The sequence below is a fragment of the Pleurodeles waltl genome, chromosome 6, assembly GCF_031143425.1.
Source record: "Pleurodeles waltl isolate 20211129_DDA chromosome 6, aPleWal1.hap1.20221129, whole genome shotgun sequence".
NCBI lineage: Eukaryota > Metazoa > Chordata > Amphibia > Caudata > Salamandridae > Pleurodeles > Pleurodeles waltl.
In genome coordinates, this window is record NC_090445.1 from 350,553,191 (window position 1) to 350,572,640 (window position 19,450).

The window sequence follows — 19,450 nt, forward strand, 5'->3', positions numbered from 1 at the left end:
GTGCACCTCGACCAAGACAGCAGCTGCTAAGGTGTGAGCCTTTTTAAGAAAAAAAAGGGGAAAAACATACAAAAAACACAATGGTGGTGCACCACTTATCCAAATTGTAGAAATGCAGAAATGTCCAGTCTTTTATATGTAGTAAAAGATGTGATGAATCTTTTCTTTATTTTCTTCCACTTGTTCTCAATGGCACATAGAATTTGTGGTAACAACAGCCAACAGCCAACTTGTTTCGTCCTTCCACATAGGACTTCTTCAGGGCTGTAACATGACACATAATATACAATAAGAGTATATACAACACTGCACACGTAACCACAGTTTTGTGTGCTTATGAATTTAAGAATATCTACATATATACAAAGACGTCAATAACAATGACTAGACATAATTTAGACAAAGCGATAGATGTGAACCAAACAAACAACGTGGGGAAACTGATAAGGGATTTTACAGCAATCGTTAATGTGGGGGAGTGAGTAGGTTACAATCTCCCAAACAAATATACATGATATAGTCCGCCAGTGATTAAGTTCATAAATGTGACAAGTAACCTATACATAAACAGTTTGTGTGCATTCCATAGATACCAAGACCGGACATACCTAATTTGTTTTCTGACCGGTTGCTTATTTGTCTATATCCTCATTGAAAAGACACTCCGGTGTCGTTGCTCGTTTTCCAAGATATGCTTTTATTTCCAAGTACAAGTAATACATCCAACCCTGGCAGGCTCCTCTACCAACTGCCTGCCAACCGCCCCCAACATTCTGCTTCCCTCATCACATCACTAGGCAACAGCTAGCTGCCACATTCTACTACATTCTACTACAATACAACACACATAACGTTGAAATCTGTCGTGACATATCTAGCATGAAGAAAACAAACCCCATACTTAACGATTTAGAAAGTACTCAAACCATGTTTGTACCAAAATGTAAGTCCAGCTGTCCCAATGAGAAGATCTCTCAAATCAAATTACAAATAATTTGGTCATAATGGAAATCTCATTTTTCTTAAATATTAAAAAATACGGATAAGCCAACCTAATATAAGGTGTTAAGTTAAATTTTTAGGTAATTTGAACCAAAAAAGGATTGTCTTACTGTGTTAGCTTATAAAATCACATTGATTCATTAGGCCCAATGTGATAATCAAAAACAAGAAATATCAGCACAGACAAACTCAATCATGCAAACAGTATAAAGAGCAAGTTAGTAATCTGTAAAAACGTAACAGCCAAAAAAACCACCCGTCCAGAAAGTACCTTAGGGGTTGAAATTATCCATATGTTAGCAGAATTTTACAGATGTCCACATATATGTGGCAGCGCGGTATACAAAAGATGAGGCAAGCACCAGGGGAGCGACGCGGTTTTAAATAACACGTCGTCTCCAGTGTGCTCAGGTGCAGATGCTTGGTGAGCAATCCGTCCTGACCCGGAAGTATGGCCCTGAAGGATGGATATACAAACTGCATCAGACATGAATAGTAATAGCCAAACTTTCTTGACACAAATTGAAAACACTAAACAGAGATTTACCAAAAGGGGATATGATAGTAGAATTCTGTTGAATGCAGAAAAATGGATTCTGAAAATGCCTAGGAAAGACACCTTGTACGTGAAGCTCCAGAGTGATAAGAAAAAACAGCCTTACCGGGTGGTGTTTGTAACTCAATACTCAGTCTTGAGTCAAGATATCTTTAGAATCTTAAAACAGCACTGCCACTTACTTGTGGACATACCGGGACTAAAAGGGTATGTATCAAAATCTCCTAAGGTTACCTACCGTAGAGGCATGACATTACGAGATCAACTATGTCCAAGCTAAATTACTATGGCTAACAATGAAACATGGCTTCCCACCAAACCAAAAGGATTTTATGTTTGTCATGATTGCAACATGTGCATGCTAGGCTTAGACAAATCGAAAGACTTTTGCTACAATACCACTAGAAAGTACACAATAAAACATTTCATTAACTGAAAGACAAAATATGTGATCTATATTTTGGGTTGCACTTGCAAGAAGATCTATGTGAGGAGCACAGTAAGGCCCCTAAAATTAAGAATACAGGAGCATGTACGTGCAATGAAACATTAAGCCAGTAGGTACCCACTAACATCTCATATGATGCTATCCCATGCTGACAATGCGCGTATGTGGCTTCAGGGTGTAGACTATGTACCATCTCACCAAAGAGGAGGATACAGGGAAATGATTCTACGCTAGAAAGAGGCAGCATGGAATTGCCGCCTGCGAGTGGTCGAACTGAGTCATAACACTGATAATGAATTTCACTACTGTTTGTAATTGGATTTTGTTGTTTGTACACATACATGGGGGCCGTTCTGATTAAGTAGTGATAGTTCATGATGATAAGTATTTTCTTTGGTTTTTGTTCTTTGAGAAAAAAAGAAATTGGGGGAATAGTTTTTGATTTCTTTATATCTAGTGGGTATATGTCAATATTGTAGGGTATATATGATGCTGTTTCTGTATGATCGCTTCTTTGAAAACCCAATATTTTTTTGTACGCTCCAAGATGGCCACCACATTTATCCACTTTTGTGATATGGTATGCTTACGATCGAACAGTAATGACTTTCTGTGTGTGGATGGCCCGCAAAATGTTTTTTGCAGTGGATTATTCTCTGTACTTGTATTTAATCTGAATGGATGGCTGTAGGAGGCAATATTGGTTGTGACAATCGTCATGCGGTGAGCCATTTGTTATCTTTACAAAGATGGCTGCCGCTATTGCTATTCATGTCTTATGCAGTTTGTAGGTCCGCCCTTCGGGCCATGCTTCCGGGTCGGGACGGATTGCTCACCAAGCATCTGCACCTGAGCATACCGGAGACGGCGGGTTATTTAAAACCACGTCGCTCCTCTGGTGCTTGCCTCATCTTTTGTACACCGCACTGCCACGTATACGTGGACATCTGTGAAATTCGACTAACATGTGGATAATTTCGACCCCTAAGGTACTTTCTGGATGGGTGGTTTTTTGGCTGTTACGTTTTTACAGATTACTAACTTGCTCTTTATACTGTTTGCATGATTGAGTTTGTCTGTGCTGATATTTGTTGTTTTTGATGATCACATTGGGCCTAATGAATCAATGTGATTTTATAATCTAACACAGTAAGAAAATCCTTTTTTGGTTCAAATTACCTCAGATTTAACTTGACACCTTAAACTAGGTTGGCTTATCCGTATTTTTTAATATTTAAGAAAAATGAGATTGCAATTCTGACCACATTATTTGTAATTGGATTTGAGAGATCTTCTCATTGGGATAGTTGGACTTAAATGTTGGGACCAACATAGTTTGAGTACTTTCTAAATCATTAAGTATGGGGTTTGTTTTCTTTATACTAGATATGTCAGCACATATTTCAAGGTAATGAGGATATAGACAAATAAGCAACCGATCAGAAAACGAATTAGGTATGTCCCGTCGTGGTATCTATGGAATGCACACAAACTGTTTATGTATAGGTTACTCGTCACATTTATGAACTTAATGTAAGGAAATGCCTCCGTGGCATGGTTACCCCCTGACTTTTTGCCTTTGCTGATGCTAAGTTATGATTTGAAAGTGTGCTGGGACCCTGCTAACCAGACCCCAGCATCAGTGTTCTTTCCCTAAACTGTACCTTTGTCTCCACAATTGGCACAACCCTGGCACTCAGGTAAGTTCCTTGTAACTGGTACCCCTAGTTCCCAGGGCCTTGATGCCAGGGAAGGTCTCTAAGGGCTGCAGCATGTCTTATGCCACCCTAGGGACCCCTCACTCAGCACATACACACTGCTTCACAGCTTGTGTGTGCTGGTGGGGAGAAAATGACTAAGTCGACATGGCACACCCCTCAGAGTGCCATGCCAACCTCACACTGCCTGTGGCATAGGTAAGACACCCCTGTAGCAGGCCTTACAGCCCTAAGGCAGGGTGCACTATACCACCGGTGAGGGCATATGTGCATGAGCACAATGCCCCCACAGTGTCTAAGCAAAACCTTAGACATTGTAAGTGCAGGGTAGCCATAAGAGTATATGCCATGGGAGTCTGTCAAACACGAACTCCACAGCACCATAATGGTTACACTGAAAACTGGGAAGTTTGGTATCAAACTTCTCAGCACAATAAATGCACACTCATGCCAGTGTGCACTTTATTGTAAAATACACCCAGAGGGCATCTTAGAGATGCCCCCTGAAAACATACCCGACTTCCAGTGTGGGCTGACTAGTTTCTGGCAGCCTGCCACACACCAGACACTCTGTGGCCAGGAACAAAGCCTGTACTGGGTGGAGGTGCTTCTCACCTCCCCCTGCAGGAACTGTAACACCTGGCGGTGAGCCTCAAACGCTCACCCCCTTTGTTACAGCGCCACAGAGCATCCCAGCTAGTGGAGATGCACGCACCTCCGGCCACTGCCCCCACTTTTGGTGGTAAGTCTGGAGGAGATAATGAGGAAAACAAGGAGGAGTCACCCCCCAGTCAGGACAGCCCCTAAGGTGTCCTGAGCTGAGGTGACTCTTACTTTTAGAAATCCGCCATCTTGTAGAAGGAGGATTCCCCCAATAGGATTAGGGATGTGCCCCCTCCCCACAGTGAGGAGGCACAAAGAGGGTGTAGCCACCATCAGGGCCAGTAGCCATTGGCTACTGCCCTCCCAGACCTAAACAACACCCCTAAATTCAGTATTTAGGGGCTCCCAGAACCAAAGAAGACAGATTCCTGCAACCTAAAGAAGAAGAAGGACTGCTGACCTGAAGCCCTGCAGTGAAGACGGAGATGACAACTGACTTGGCCCCAGCCCCACTGGCCTGTCTCCCTACTTTGAAGAAAACTGCAACAGCAATGCATCCAACAGGGTCCAGCGACCTCTGAAGCCTCAGAGGACTACCCTGCATATAAAGGACCAAGAAGCTCCCGAGAACAGCAGCCCTGTTCAACAAACTGCAACTTTCTGCAACAAAGAATCAACTTTTAAAGACCACACGTTTCCCGCCGGAAACGTGAGACTTTCCACTCTGCACCCGACGCCCTCGGCTCAACCTGTGGAAAACTAACACTACAGGGAGGACTCCCTGGCGGCTGCGAGCCCGTGAGTAGGCAGAGTTGACCCTCCTGATCCCCCACAGCGACGCCTGCAGAGGAAATCCAGAGGCTCCCCCTGACCGCGTCTGCCTGTAACAAGGAACCTGATGCCTGGAACCAGCACTTCACCCGCAGCCCCGAGGACCTGAAGGAACCGAACTCCAGTGCAGGAGCGACCCGCAGGCGACCCTCTGCCTAGTCCAGGTGGTGGCTACCCCGAGGAGCCCCCCTTGTGCCTGCCTGCATCGTTGAAGAGACCCCCGGTTCTCCCCATTGATTCCTAACAGAAAACCAATGCCTGTTAGCACTCTGCACCCGGCTGCCCCTGTGCCGCTGAGGGTGTACTTTCTGTGCCTGCTTGTGTCCCCCCGGTGCCCTACAAAACCCCCCTGGTCTTCCCTCTGAGGACGCGGGTACTTACCTGCTAGCAGACTGGAACCGGGGCACCCCTATATCCATTGAAGCCTATGTGTTTTGAACACCACTTTGACCTCTGCATCTAACCGGCCCTGAGTTGCTGGTGTGGTAATTTTGGAGTTGCCTTGAACCCCCAACGGTGGGCTACCTTGGACCCAACTTTGAACCCTGTAAGTGTTTTACTTACCTGTGAACTTAACATTTACTTACCTCCCCCAGGAACTGTTGATTTTTGCAGTGTCCACTTTTAAAATAGCTTATTGCCCTTTTTGTCAGAACTGTACATGCTATTGTGATTATTCAAAGTTCCTAAAATACCTGTGTGAAATACCTTTCATTTGAATTATTACTTGTAAATCTTGAACCTGTGGTTCTTAAAATAAACTAAGAAAATATATTTGTCTACATAAAACCCTATTGGCCTGGAGGAAGTCTTTGAGTGTGTGTTCCTCATTTATTGCCTGTGTGCATACAACAAATGCTTAACATTACCCTCTGATAAGCCTACTGCTCGACCAAACTACCAAAAAATAGAGCATTAGAATTATCTCTTTTTGCCACTATCTTACCTCTAAGGGGAACCCTTGGACTCTGTGCACACTATTTCTTACTTTGAAATAGTATATACAGAGCCAACTTCCTACACTTAATCACTTGTGGACTATATCTTGTATATTTTTTTGGGAGATTGTAACCTACTCACTCACCCACATTAAAGATTGCTGTAAAATCCCTTGTCAGTTTCCCTTTGTCGTTTGTTTGGTTCACATCTATCTATTTGTCTAAATTATGTCTAGTCATTGTTATTGACGTCTTTGTACATATGTAGATATTTTTAAATTCATAAGCACACAAAACTGTGGTTACGTGTGCATTGTTGTGTATACTCTTATGGTATATTATGTGTCATGTGACAGGCCTGAAGAAGTCCTATGTGGAAGGACGAAACGCGTTGGCTGTTGTTACCACAAATTCTATGTGCTATTGAGAACAAGTGGAACAAAATGAAGAAAAGATTCATCACATCTTTTACTATATACAAAAGACTGGACAGTTCTGTAGTTCTACAATTTGGATAAGTGGTGCACCACCATAGTGTTTTTTATGGGCTAATGACTTCTACTGATGCACTCAGAGTATGTCATAGTAAGGGGAGCCAGACATCAGTGGTGATTACCCTGGAGCTAACTGATTCATTGTGTTGTGAATTTTGGGGACATCTCTCCCTGACATATTGCACATGATGTCTATAGTGTCCATTTGCATGCCACATGTGCAGCCTATCTGAGCAACATTAAGACTTCCTCCATGAGGGACAAATTTCACTTGGTGAAGTGTATATTGCTGATATGCTTCCAGTGTGACATGGGAAGTTCCATGCCACCTTCTCCAGGATATAGTACCACTGTCATCAACATGGCATGATTTTGTATTATCATATCTCGTTGTTGGGTCATCATGTATGTGACAAACAGATGTGTTCATGACCTTGTGTGCGATTTGTGGAAATGCTTTTTGGCCTACAATTGTATGCCAACTGGTGACTGAGGTCTGTTCCATGGGGCAAAGCTTTGACGGTGATGGTGTCTCCGAATGGTTGAATGGTTATTGCGATTGCACAACTTCAGCCATGCAATTGTGGTTGTCTGAGATCCTGATTTTTCTGTGGGCAACTGTTGGCCGTTGAGATGGCATGCATGCATATGGTATGGCACATGCATGGGCCACGTAGGGGGAGTTTGTTGCTGGGGCCAACTTGACATCATGTATGCTAATCTGAGCTGTTGTTCAGGTGTGATCATGGACATGTGATTACCCTATTTCTCTTTGTATTTGCAGCATCAGCACTGGCAAGCAAAGGAGATGGGGCACAGATGAGTGGGGAAGCATCTGGCCATGGATTCTCATGTCAAGACACCACTGACACAGAGGGACACAGTGGCCTAGAGGGCGAAGGGAGTGCCACGGAAAGACTGCAACATCATCATCATCATCAGATTCTTCTTCCAGTGGGCACTCCCTAGTGGTGGCGGACCCATTGGGGTAAACCTGTACCATTCTTCTCCACCACCGCCGTTCTATCACCACCCTCTCTGTTGCTCCCCACCCAGTTGGCCATGCATGCTCACCAAAGAGGGTGGGCATCTCTTTTGCCGCAGACACCTTCGCCCCAGCCCCTGTTACCCCAGTTGTCCTCAGTGGGGAGGCTATTGACCACCTGAGAAGTATCTCTGTGGGGCAGACAGCCATTGTGAATCCCATCCAGGGAGTGGCAAGTCAGCTACAACAAACCAGTGCAATCCTGGAAAACATTCATGGTGCAATATCTGGCCTACAGAGATATTTTCACGCTCTGGCCTCAATACTGATGGCAGCCAGTCACCCCCAACCTTTTGTCCCCTCCATGCCCCTCTTTCCACTCTAAATCCCCCTTTTCCCTACCTAGCTAAAGCACACACACAGATGTGCACACATTCACTTCAACACACAAGAGAAGCACACACAAACACAAGCACAACAAAACACACCAGCACGCAAGCAAACAACAGCCACCCACAGACACAACAGCAGTCACAACTTCTCTAGATACCCCACCACACCCACCATCACCCACACAACATCCACCATACCCACAGGCACCACACCAATAGTCAGTGACACACCTACCACATCCATCTTACCCACAGACACCACTCCAGCAGAGCCCCAGATATCCACCACAAACACCCCACATGCAGATACCACTACTACATCATCCACCACATCCAGCATACCTGCAGTCACCACCTCAATAGCCACATACATATCCACCACTCCACCCTAGCACCTTTACCTCCCAGACCCCCAAGACACACAAACGCATTCATTTGCCCACTCAACAGACATCCACTAAATGCAAGCATACCTCCCAGAAGCACACAACCACAGCATCCACACCAACACAACAGACAACCACTCTCTCGACATCCAAATCACGATCCTTTTAATGACTGTCCCTGTGTCCCTAAGAAAGTTTTTTTCTACCTTAACTTTTCCCCTGTTCCCTCTACCCCATGCTAAACCCAAGAGGCTTCCACCCACCTCCCAGCCCCTCCCTTCCACATCCAAGGTCTCCCCTGCCCCCTGCAAGCACCAATACCTCTCCCCACATGAAGAAGCTCACCCGTCCCAAAAACAATACCACCCCTCTTAAGCCCAAGTCAAAAGCCCCTCCTCCAAAATGTGACACCCACCCCAAGGATGATCCCTGAGGTGTCTGCCTGCCTCCTTGATGCCCCTTCCTGTGGGGGTTCCCTTGCAGTTGGCACAACACGGTGCTATTGTTGAGAATGTTAATGGACTGGCCAATGGTCTTGGAATTTTCATCTCCACTATGTAACAAACCCAAAGAGTTGTTTTGTTTTGGGTACACATTTGTCATGCAATTCCTTTTCTAACTTAATGTTTTTCCTGAGGAGCTTATGTTGTGTGCCTGCTTGTTGATCCATTTGCTGTTGTTTGCAGTATATGACATTGTGGGCAGTGTTGGGGTCCCCCAAGACAAGGCTATATGTTGAGTATATGGTTATGTGGGTATAAATGCTATGGTGGTGCCACAACATTGTCTAGTGTTTGTTATGGTAAGTATTTTATCTTGTGTTATCCGATGTGAGCATGTATGGTGTTAGACTTGTCCCCCTGATAAGGATTATAGATTCATCTAATTTTTGTCAGCCTGAGTTATGTTTGTGGAGACATGGAGTGTGTTCAATTGTGCTAGCTTTGTTTGCATTTGACTATTCATGTTTCCGTTTAGAAGTGTGTACCTAGCAGCTACTTCCTGTAGATGTATGTCCCATGCAGTTGGAGTAGTATGTGCTTTGTTGACTTGCACTTTCACATTGTGCAGGTTGGCATGTAATTTGGGTCTAGTACTGTTTGTCCCTGATGTACAGTTTCTGTGCAAATGTTGTTTTAGGGGCGTGTGCAAAGTGATATGTCCCAGTGCAGCCTCCTTCTCTGAGTGCTCCTGATGCCCTCATTCTTATTGTGCAGGTATTGTTAGTATAGTGTTCTTCGTCTATTTGTCTCTCTGTCTGTTGTGCATGCCACTGTCCTTCCATTGTGCTGTGATGTGGGTGATGTGTTTGTCCATTGCAGGGCTGTTTAATGGGAGTGGTGTTTGTTTTCTTTGACACATCCATGCATATGTGTGTTGTATGTGATGACAGTCCATGGCCTGTGAGGAATGAGAGTATGTGAGTTGTATTTTTATATGTGATGTTGATGTGTTGTTGATGTGTGAGATAATGTTGTGTAGCCTTCACTATCCCTGTGCCTGAGGTGAGTGGACATGTGTTTTTTGTGTAGTGTTTCTGTGCAGTGTGAGTGACCTTCCCAAAGAGGGCGTATTGTGACTGTGAAAGTGTCAATGTATATGTATGATTTAGACTGGGTAAACAATGAGACATGTGCTTGGTGCCCATAACGTGATCCCCATAAGATGTGGACGACGGTGCAACAAGCTGTTGTTACTGTTAATAACACAGGTAGGCATGTGTACTTACGGTTGGTTGTGCCCAAGGCTGCATGGATTTTGTTATCTATCAATGATCAACAACAGCGGCAGGACATGCGTGATGGGCTCCTTGGCAGCAGCTGACATGTTAGGCTGCCTGCAGGTGAGTGTCTCCCTTTATATCAGTGCTTAATTTGTAAATAAAAGCTGGCTGGTGCTCAAAGTTCTGCTCTGAAACATGTGGCTGCTGCATTAAAATGTGCAAGCAACGGAATACTTTGTGATGTGTCTGACAGAAACACTGTCTCCGTTGACCTGTTTGTGCAGCCTCGAGACCATGGCAGTCTGTGCTGCCTGCCTAGCGCTGCTGACGGAACTGCAGCAGTCTTTGCTCTGTAGGCCAGCATGACTTGTAAAATGGCGGTTGGACTGCCATCCTGATGGCAGTCAGACCTTCACTGCCGCCATGGCGGTCAACGGACCGCCAAACGTGTAATGAGGTCCTAAGAGTGCAATAAATGATTTTGAGGTGAATGATGCAGGTAATGGCAGTAAGGACCCTGCTTTTAAACTACGAAGAGTTTAAGTCGACATTCTATCTCTTAGAAAAAGACAGAACCTTGCTGAAATTCTGAGTAGTGTGTTTTAATAATACCCTGGTCATTACCAAATGATGACGGTTACAACTCGGTTTGATGGATGTGCGAACAATGAACAAGATTGCATAGTGATCAATCTATGGTAAAGAAACTGCCTAAAGGCCCTTTGTAACAGAGTGTGAGAATACCAAGTGTAAGGTATGACCTCTGACATGAGTGAAGCCTATAAACCCTGCTGAGAGACACCCAGATTAGTATGCACCTATGGAAGGTGCTGAAAATCCTGCCTGACAAATGCGTACATCCGTATAGTAAACTGGCCCAAAATTGCTGTGTTGGTGGTCCAAAGTAAAAACGCCACAATAACTCAGAAGTTAGGATTGACAGATGGAGTATTAAAGTCTAGTGTCCACAGAATAGTGCCGATTGACCAGAGTATCAGTGCTCTCTACTCTAGATATCCAGTGCTAATTAAAGATTTTAGATTGATCGAGAACAGCAATGCTTATATCAGGCATGATTAAATTAACATAACTATGTTCCTCTTATGGTTCACTTATTCGGTGTGTTATCCTTCATAAGATTAGCAATTAAAAATAAATTCAACTGTATTTGGAAGCCTTCAGATTAAGATGCTTTTCACCAAAGTGATGTGGGTGGCTAGAATCGCCTTGAATGGACTGCTTCAATGGCACAGACTCAGCAAAGATAGTCACAAGCTGATAGGATTGTGATTCATAATGCATGCTGCTGGTGTGACCATGCAGCAGCTTGCCACATGACTAAAAAAATTATAATTTCTATTGTTTCACTCAATATCCCTAGGAAGGTGGGGAATATAGGTAAAAAAGAATAATGTGATCATTAAGACCCATAGACAACCTTATGGCACACCAGGTCAGCAGAGGTTATGGCCCCTGCTCTTCTAGTTGAGGACCACCTGCCATATTTCGAGATCCCCACTAGGCTAGCGAGGATCTCTGTTCATTCATCGCAGCTGCTTCTGTGGCAGCTCCACCACAGGCACTGACGCTTTGCTTAGCAGGCACCATATTTGAAGTGCCCTGTTGGCCACATTTTTTATTTCATAGAAACATAGCAGGAGTTTGTTCCTTGAAGACAGAAAATAATGTCCCTGACATTCTGTGAGTTTCCTTCCAGTACAAGGGGGTGGTTTCTTTTATTTTATGTTTGGGAATTCTAACCTTTCCCAGATAATCCAGAGAAGGAAAAAATATACATCAGAATAACTGCCCTAACTTGTCCATTGACTGACAGCTCTATGGCGAGTCGGACATAGATCATAGGTTTGTACCTGGTGCTTCCGTGACTCTAAATGAAGCAGAGTAAATACTAGTCTTGCAGGACAGGAGCACTGTTGATTTACAATGCTGCTCCCGCTCCACCAAACTCTATCTGAGTCCCACCCAACTTGGCCTGTAGCCAAAGAACTAAAGGCCTGATTTAGACATTAGTGGACAGGGTACTCTACCAAAAACACAGCAGAGTGCCAAGTCTGGTAAACTAATGGTCTGCCTGTTTATTTTGAGACATGTTTTTGACAGCAGAACATTCTCTAGTTCCACTGTCCGAAACCCTATATTGTCCTCCTTAGGAAGTTAGGGCTGTTGGTATAGGTACATTAGACCCTACTCCCTATTCAGAATGAAAGGTATGATGTATTATTTTCAGTTTCAGAGTGCCAGGTAAACACTGGCAGTCCTGAACTGAAAAATACAAACATTATATCACAGTAATATACTTTTTTTTGCAAAAACAAACTCCTACTTTGGCAATTTGTTTTTAAAAAACAAAAAAATCTTATGAGCAGCCTTGTGAAACTAAGCAAACATTCAGTTACTTCAGAGGCTCCTATTTAAGGTCTCCTAGCACCACCTTAGCGCTGCAATAGCGTCATTTATTTTTTCCGCTAAGGTGGTGCTAAAGTGGCATTTTCTCCATGTCATACTTACAAAGTGGTGCAATGCATGCATTGCGCCCCTTTTGTAAGCCCCTGCACCACATTATGCCTGCACCAGGTATACTGTACGCAAGGGGACATTCCCCCATTAGGGGGGCTGGAAAAAATGGAGCAAGTTATTCTAAGAGATTTTTTAGGCACTTTTAATGCCTGCTCAGAGCACGCGTTAAAAGGTGGCATACCATTATTTGTAATGGGCCCCTATGTACTCTGCAAGAGTAGCGGCAAACTTTTTGCCGAGTACATCAATAGTGTAAAAAAAGAATTCGGCTATTGCCCCCTACCCTGCGGCATGGTGTTCCATATTTTAAATACGGTGCACACATGGTGGTGGTAGGGGGGCCCTAAGGGGTGCTAGGAAAATGGCGCTGCCACTTTCCTTAAATCTGCTGTTTAAAGGCAGATTTACAAGGCCCTATCGCCACCGGAGCGTCACTTTTTTTGTGATGCTCCTGTGTGCTCAATGCCCTGCACCATATCTAGAAGATGGCATTAATATAACCCATTCATATGCAGCACTTTCTGTGGAAAAGGCGTGCAATGGGTGTTGCTGTGGGTGAGCCAAGCAACATCCATTGCATTTTGACGCTGCCTCAGATTTACAATATTTTGTAAATCTAAGGAAGTGCCAAAATCTAATGCCACCTCATGGGAATTTGTTCATTTCTCCTCGTTCTTTGCTCTTTCTATGTGTGCTCCATTTTGCAGCACACATAGAAAGTGTGAATTGCCATTTAAGATTGTTTTTGTGAAGGAAGGTGTCATTCCTACACAAAAACAATCTCCTCCTCAACGCAGCCTTCCTTGCACCATGGCACAAGGGTATCTGCATTGGCACTCAGCAGCAAATTTAGCGCTGGCTCAGGGGAAACACCACAGTGCACCATATGCTAATAAATACAGCCTATTTCTGTGTTTTGAAAATGATGACGGAGCGTGGTGATGCCAAATTTGGGGCAGCACTGCGCTCTGTCATTTTGTAGTAAAACTGGGCCTTAGATCTCTGCAGGGCTGATAGAGATCTCAAAATATGTCATTTGTCTGACCATGGTGGTGCAGGTAATGACCTCCCCCACACTGAGGTGCAGCAGGCCACCCACCACTGGCCCAAACACCTCACACATGAGGCCCACATACCTCACAAAGTAAACTTTTACAGTTGATTATTGCAAACTAAAATAAACATGTTAAAGTGGAGTTGGTATGAGCAGCTTCAGCAGCAAACAAAACAAAGAAAATCTCTGCGTGAACAACACTTGTAATGCAAATGAACGCTCACATAGACATGTGTCTTGCGTATGTTAAGTAGGATGGAAATGCTAAATGTGCCACCAGTTGGTACATTGGATGTTGTCTGTTTATTGGACCAAGAGAGGATTTTGTAAGCTACAGATTGTGGATCGCTCACTCATGAAGTGTGGTACATAGGCATTGGATTACTATGCATGCCCGTTGTGTGGGATGATGACTGTGGAAGGTGTCATGATTTGTATTACCAAGTTATACCTAAAACATGTGAGTTGTTGATACTCTTTGTGACAAATGGGACATTTAGGTAAGCATCGGCGATGTCCATATAAAGAGATTATTTTGTAAAGGCATTTTACGTTACTGAACACAATGAACACACCTTGTTTAGGTTCACCAATCCTATTTATAGGAACTCTCCATAGTATAATAAGAGGTTGTTAGGATAGTGTCTTGCTATGAATTGTAATTGAACGAAAGTAAAACTTTTCTATTTAAGGCATCATCTAGTTCAGGTCTTGCAAACTGGAAGAACAGAAAGATGACTCCTAAGACATGATGTAAAGAAGAAACATATATGAACAGAATTGCTCAACAATAGAAGAAAATGTAATATTAAAATCAAGAGTTCATAAAGAATGTTAAATCATTCAAAAGAAGCTCAATGCCATTATGGGAAAACAGAGATATCACTGAAGCCAAAATTGCGGGGGTTTTACAGAAATTGATTTCTTCCCAGACATACAAAGGAAACAGGACACTTCCTCCGTAGTATATGGCAATAGCCTCCTTCCTAGATTGGTGCAACAGCAAAGTTGCCTGTGGTGGCCCAGCATGACACAAAGGGGCATTGCATGATTAAATTCATGTTACAACTGTCCCTCTCTCTTGGTGCCTCTAATATGTGCTACACCCTTTCACTACTATTTGATGTTGCTTAAACTGGGTAAGTATGTGAATTGTGGGGTATGAAATTTTGGAAGACATTTTCAGACTCAACTAATTTGGTAGCAACCTTGCTTGCACTTTTTACACCGTTCCTGAGCCGGTATTTCCACCCCAGATTTTCAGAGTTGTTCCATATGTTCAACACGCAGGAACGTTGACTCTATTAGTTAAAGTGTTAATAACATCAGGAAAGTAGACAGCGCCTACCAGCAGTCATTCCAGTAATTTTTGTGAACTAGTCTTAATTACTCATTAACTGAACATTAATGTAGTTTGTTTAATTCCTCATGACTTTATTTCTAAATACAGTATCCCATTTGTGGTTTTATTTGAAGAGTTTAATACACTCTGCTTTACAGCTTTCCAATATGAGCCAAAATGCCTCCGTCATTTGTTGTAGTTGGGCTCTTGCTCTAGGCAAGACTGCTGGTTTAGGAATGACAGCACTTTTGCATGTAGGCGACTATGCCAATCCTACAACAAGTTGCAACTGTTGGTCCAACCCTCCTGGATCACAAGCAATAACTCACCAAAAACCTAAACAGTAAAAGGTGATTTCTGGTAGTCTTTATGCATGGACTTTAGAGTGTGACATCTCAGTGGAGTCGTGGTTAAATGGAGATTAACCTTTTCTCCCATGAGCAACAAGTCTCAGTCTCACGCAGTCAATGAAAGAGCTGCAGTAACATTTTCATAGGCTTTGTTAACAAGACTGCAATCTACTGTAAAATGCATGAGCTGCACTGAGCAGGATAATGCCCAGTGCAAGAAGCATACTTGTGAAAACAAGAGTAGTGAATACAAAGACCCCCACCATCTTGGAATAAGCATAAGATGTAAAATAGGCCTTAGTACCCTAGCATGGAGAACCTAATCTCTAACCTAAAGAGAGCTAGGTGTGAAAAACGTGTCTATGAGAAGCACCCCCCAACCCTCTTTAACTTGGAATGAGGCCTCTAGGCCAGACTAAGTGGGGACACGAAGACTGGGTCTGCATCAAGGCGATGTGCAGCATAGATAGCATTGATGGCATGTGATAGGAATCCCTCCGATAACCTTGTCTATGTGAGCTGTATTTATACAGATCTTGAAGGACCCCTGATGCAGATAGATGCAGACACAAACAGTAGCTAAGAAGGCATGCTTGGGGCAGCGATTATATAAACAATTCCCTCCAAAAGTACATTATGTTCTTGTCACATATAAGTGGGAAAGAGACATGATGGCAATACCTTCATAAATAACTTGTCTTTGTCGCTAATAGAAACGCCTTCACAGAGTGGTACTGATAAAGTGAAAAATCAAAACATCTTCCTAACTATAAACATAGCAACCATCTTGGAAGAAATAATTAATTAAATGCGCTAAAACAGAACAGGCTAAGCAGGTTAAGAGTCAGGTGAGGGGGCACAGGTTTACAAGCCAGAAAGCTAAGCGAACTCAAGCTTTCCAATAAAACTAGATAGGATCCAGTAAACAATAGAAAGTTACAGAATATTAGTGATGATAATTGAGGAGTGTTTGCAGAAAGCCACATCAGAAACATTTTGTCCATGGAGATGTAAAGCTCGACAGCCCCAACTTTAAAAAAACTTTCAGAAATGTCCAGAAAAGAATAACCCTGTGCAATGTAGACAACCTTCAGAGCAGTATTACAATATATATTAAACACCTCACAATGACAGTCTGTTAGCCAGTCTAATGGCAGGCCAGCCTGTTGTTAAAAAGTCCTGGAATGAAAGAGAAACAATGGAGGGTTTTTGTCTATTTTGAGAAAATCTTTATTCAGAGAGGACCAAGAGGTTATTGAAATTTAAAATATAAATTCCTAGACTTTGGGGTAAGGTAAAGGTAAAATCCACTTCCGGAGTATGGCTGCCTGGGCTGAAATGGCCCAACCTATCATTCCGGGTGGAATCTGATTATTTTCAGACAGTAATTAGATAACAATCCTAGATGCTGAGAAAGAATGTAAGGGTCTAAGCAAGAGATGAGAAAGGATTGCTCTAAATTTAATGAGGGGTACGTGAAAGTGTACGTTCTCATAAGAACGGGCAAAGTTCATGTTTTTGCGCCTTGTTTAATTGCCAAAATAATATTTTTTGTCAACTAAGTCTCTGACGAAATTCTCCTGAAAAAATGTATTTGTACAGGAAAGTATTCCTGTAAAATGTAAACTGAAATGCACGCCCTATTTTAAAGAAAAATACGCGAAGACTGTCTTGCCACTTGCTGCTTGACAACACAAGCCCAAAATGAGCAGTAATTTATTTCTGCGTGAAACGTTCCCAGTACATACGCAGGTTATTATTTTAATTTTTAAAGAACAAAATGCACGTGAACTGCATTTTCTTCCCATTTGTAAGAGCATAAAACTCAATTCTATAACTTTGAAGCTAAATTGGCAGTGCCCACATGGGAGAAAATGCTCAGGGTCTGGATTTTCTACGAAAATAAAATTCTTGTAAAATTATTATATTTCTTACATTGGCCCTTCCTTAATAGGTTGGTTAAGCCTGTCTAAAGACATTCTCAACAAGAGAAGGAGTGATGTGATCCCAAAAGATTTTGTACTGGATAGAGTAACACAGCAGTAGCTCAGCTCTAGCAGAATGTACTTGTTGTTCATTATGAGATAAGGAGAACACACTGTAAATAAATTCTATTTACTTACTAGTTTTCCTATATGTGACAAAACAGACCGACACCCAGTACTAAAGTTCATGTTAGGGTTTGAGTTTAGAAAGACTCATCTACCAGGATTGACATCCGAAATCACTAATATCATTACTCTCAGCCTTTGCTGCAGGATTTAGAGATTTGCTGATAAAGATTAGTGATAGCCAGAACTAATATGGATACTGCCTGCAAATGCCTTACATTTAGATAACTTTCCACCAGCCCTCAGCTTCTGTGAGGTTATATTGCTAATAATACCTGGAGTTAGAGAGTTAATTACTTTTAATATGTTAATATAATTGACTGGTACAAATACCAGTAAATTAATTACCACCATCTAAATGAGTAAAATGGTCATCATTTATGTTTTCTTCAGGTGAGGCTCTTTAACCTTTCTTGCAATTGTGGTTAGTCTACTCACGTAATACAGGTGATTGTTCGAGGGCCGGTCAGCACAGCTAACCAGTTTAGGGCCTGCAAGTAACACCTCCTGATGTTGGGATCGGCAAGCTGTGGGAGGCCACAACCCAGTGAAAATTGAGCACAGAAATTGGTCGGTGGTATTTAAAGCCGCCAATCAGGTACTGAGACAGTGAAGGACTGCAAAGTCAAAAGGAGAGTGCAGGATGGCACCCCCAACAAGAACCATCTTGCAACATTCACCTGGATGGAGTATTGACTAAAAGGAACACCTGCAAGAGTCAGTCGCTGGGTGGATGGAGGATTACCAGGGACGAATGTTGACCGCCGGATGATCTACTTTTCTGCAGTTGATGAGTAGGAGACCTGCTTTGTAGTGGGACCTGGAGCTGCCGGCCCCTGGGTGGGCGAACACACTGCCGCTCTCACAAGTTCTGAATGCAGCATGCGATAGGCCTCAACTCTCACAATGGTGCTCGAACTTCCACACACCCAGTCTCTGAGGTCAGTTACATTAGAGGCGTAGCACTCAATCCCTCACAGAGAAGGAGCAGCCAAGTGGAAGACCAGCCTCAGCCGTGGGGGTTGGAGCTCTCGACTTCAGCCACTACCCAATAGGACAGGAGCCGTGCAAGGTGGGAGCGGCCTCGAGGAAGCACGGGGCAGCAGTGGTATTACCAAAAGGGCCATTTTTCAGGTTGGTGGTGCAATTCTGGGGGGAGAAGTGTGCGCGGAGTAGATTTCTCTAAGCCCAAGAAGTGGGAATGACTGCAGACCAAGAAGGACCCAAAGGACAGTCTTTCTGCAGGGAGGGACTATTTAATTATTAAAAAGCGGTGAAGGGGAAGTCTCTCCAGGATATGCTTGGACTATCTAAAGGCTTACAATGGGGACATTAAGTTTTATATTTGAAATATAATGTGATACAACTCCCAAGTGCCACGGAGAGATAAATATGCCACTGCCTCTAGTACCAGGTCTGTTCCCATGCCAAGAAGTGAAGACGTCTATGGGACCTCCATGTACAGTAGCCATGAACTACAGGAGAATTAATGGGTTTTGAACAAAAGCTAGAATGGACAATGCCTGAGACATTGCAACAATCCTGCAATGAAAATAGGTGCTTGGTGGTGGTGAGAAGCGGGAAACTTCTGTGCAGTATCTCAACGGGGTGGCAAAGGCAGATCAGTGTTTATTATTAGTAGAGGCAATTAATGACGGGAGGCTCAAAGTCACTTTCTTTATAATGATTTAATCCGCATACTGCTTTGTGCAGGTCTGGGGAATGCTCATACAGCTCTGTGAAGGGCTGGGGAATGCTAAACAGCCCAAAAGCCAGAATGGAGTGGTAAGTTTGATGGGGGGGGGGGGCTAGTGGTTTCAAGGCGATTGGGGTGGGGGCAGGCACGTCACTGATCCCTTCAGGACTCGGTTATGTACAATATAATGATCGGTAACAGGAACTCTCTATCACTTCCAAAGGATCTTTTAAACACACAGCTCAACACCACAAGACCAAATAATGCTCCATTCGCACCATTG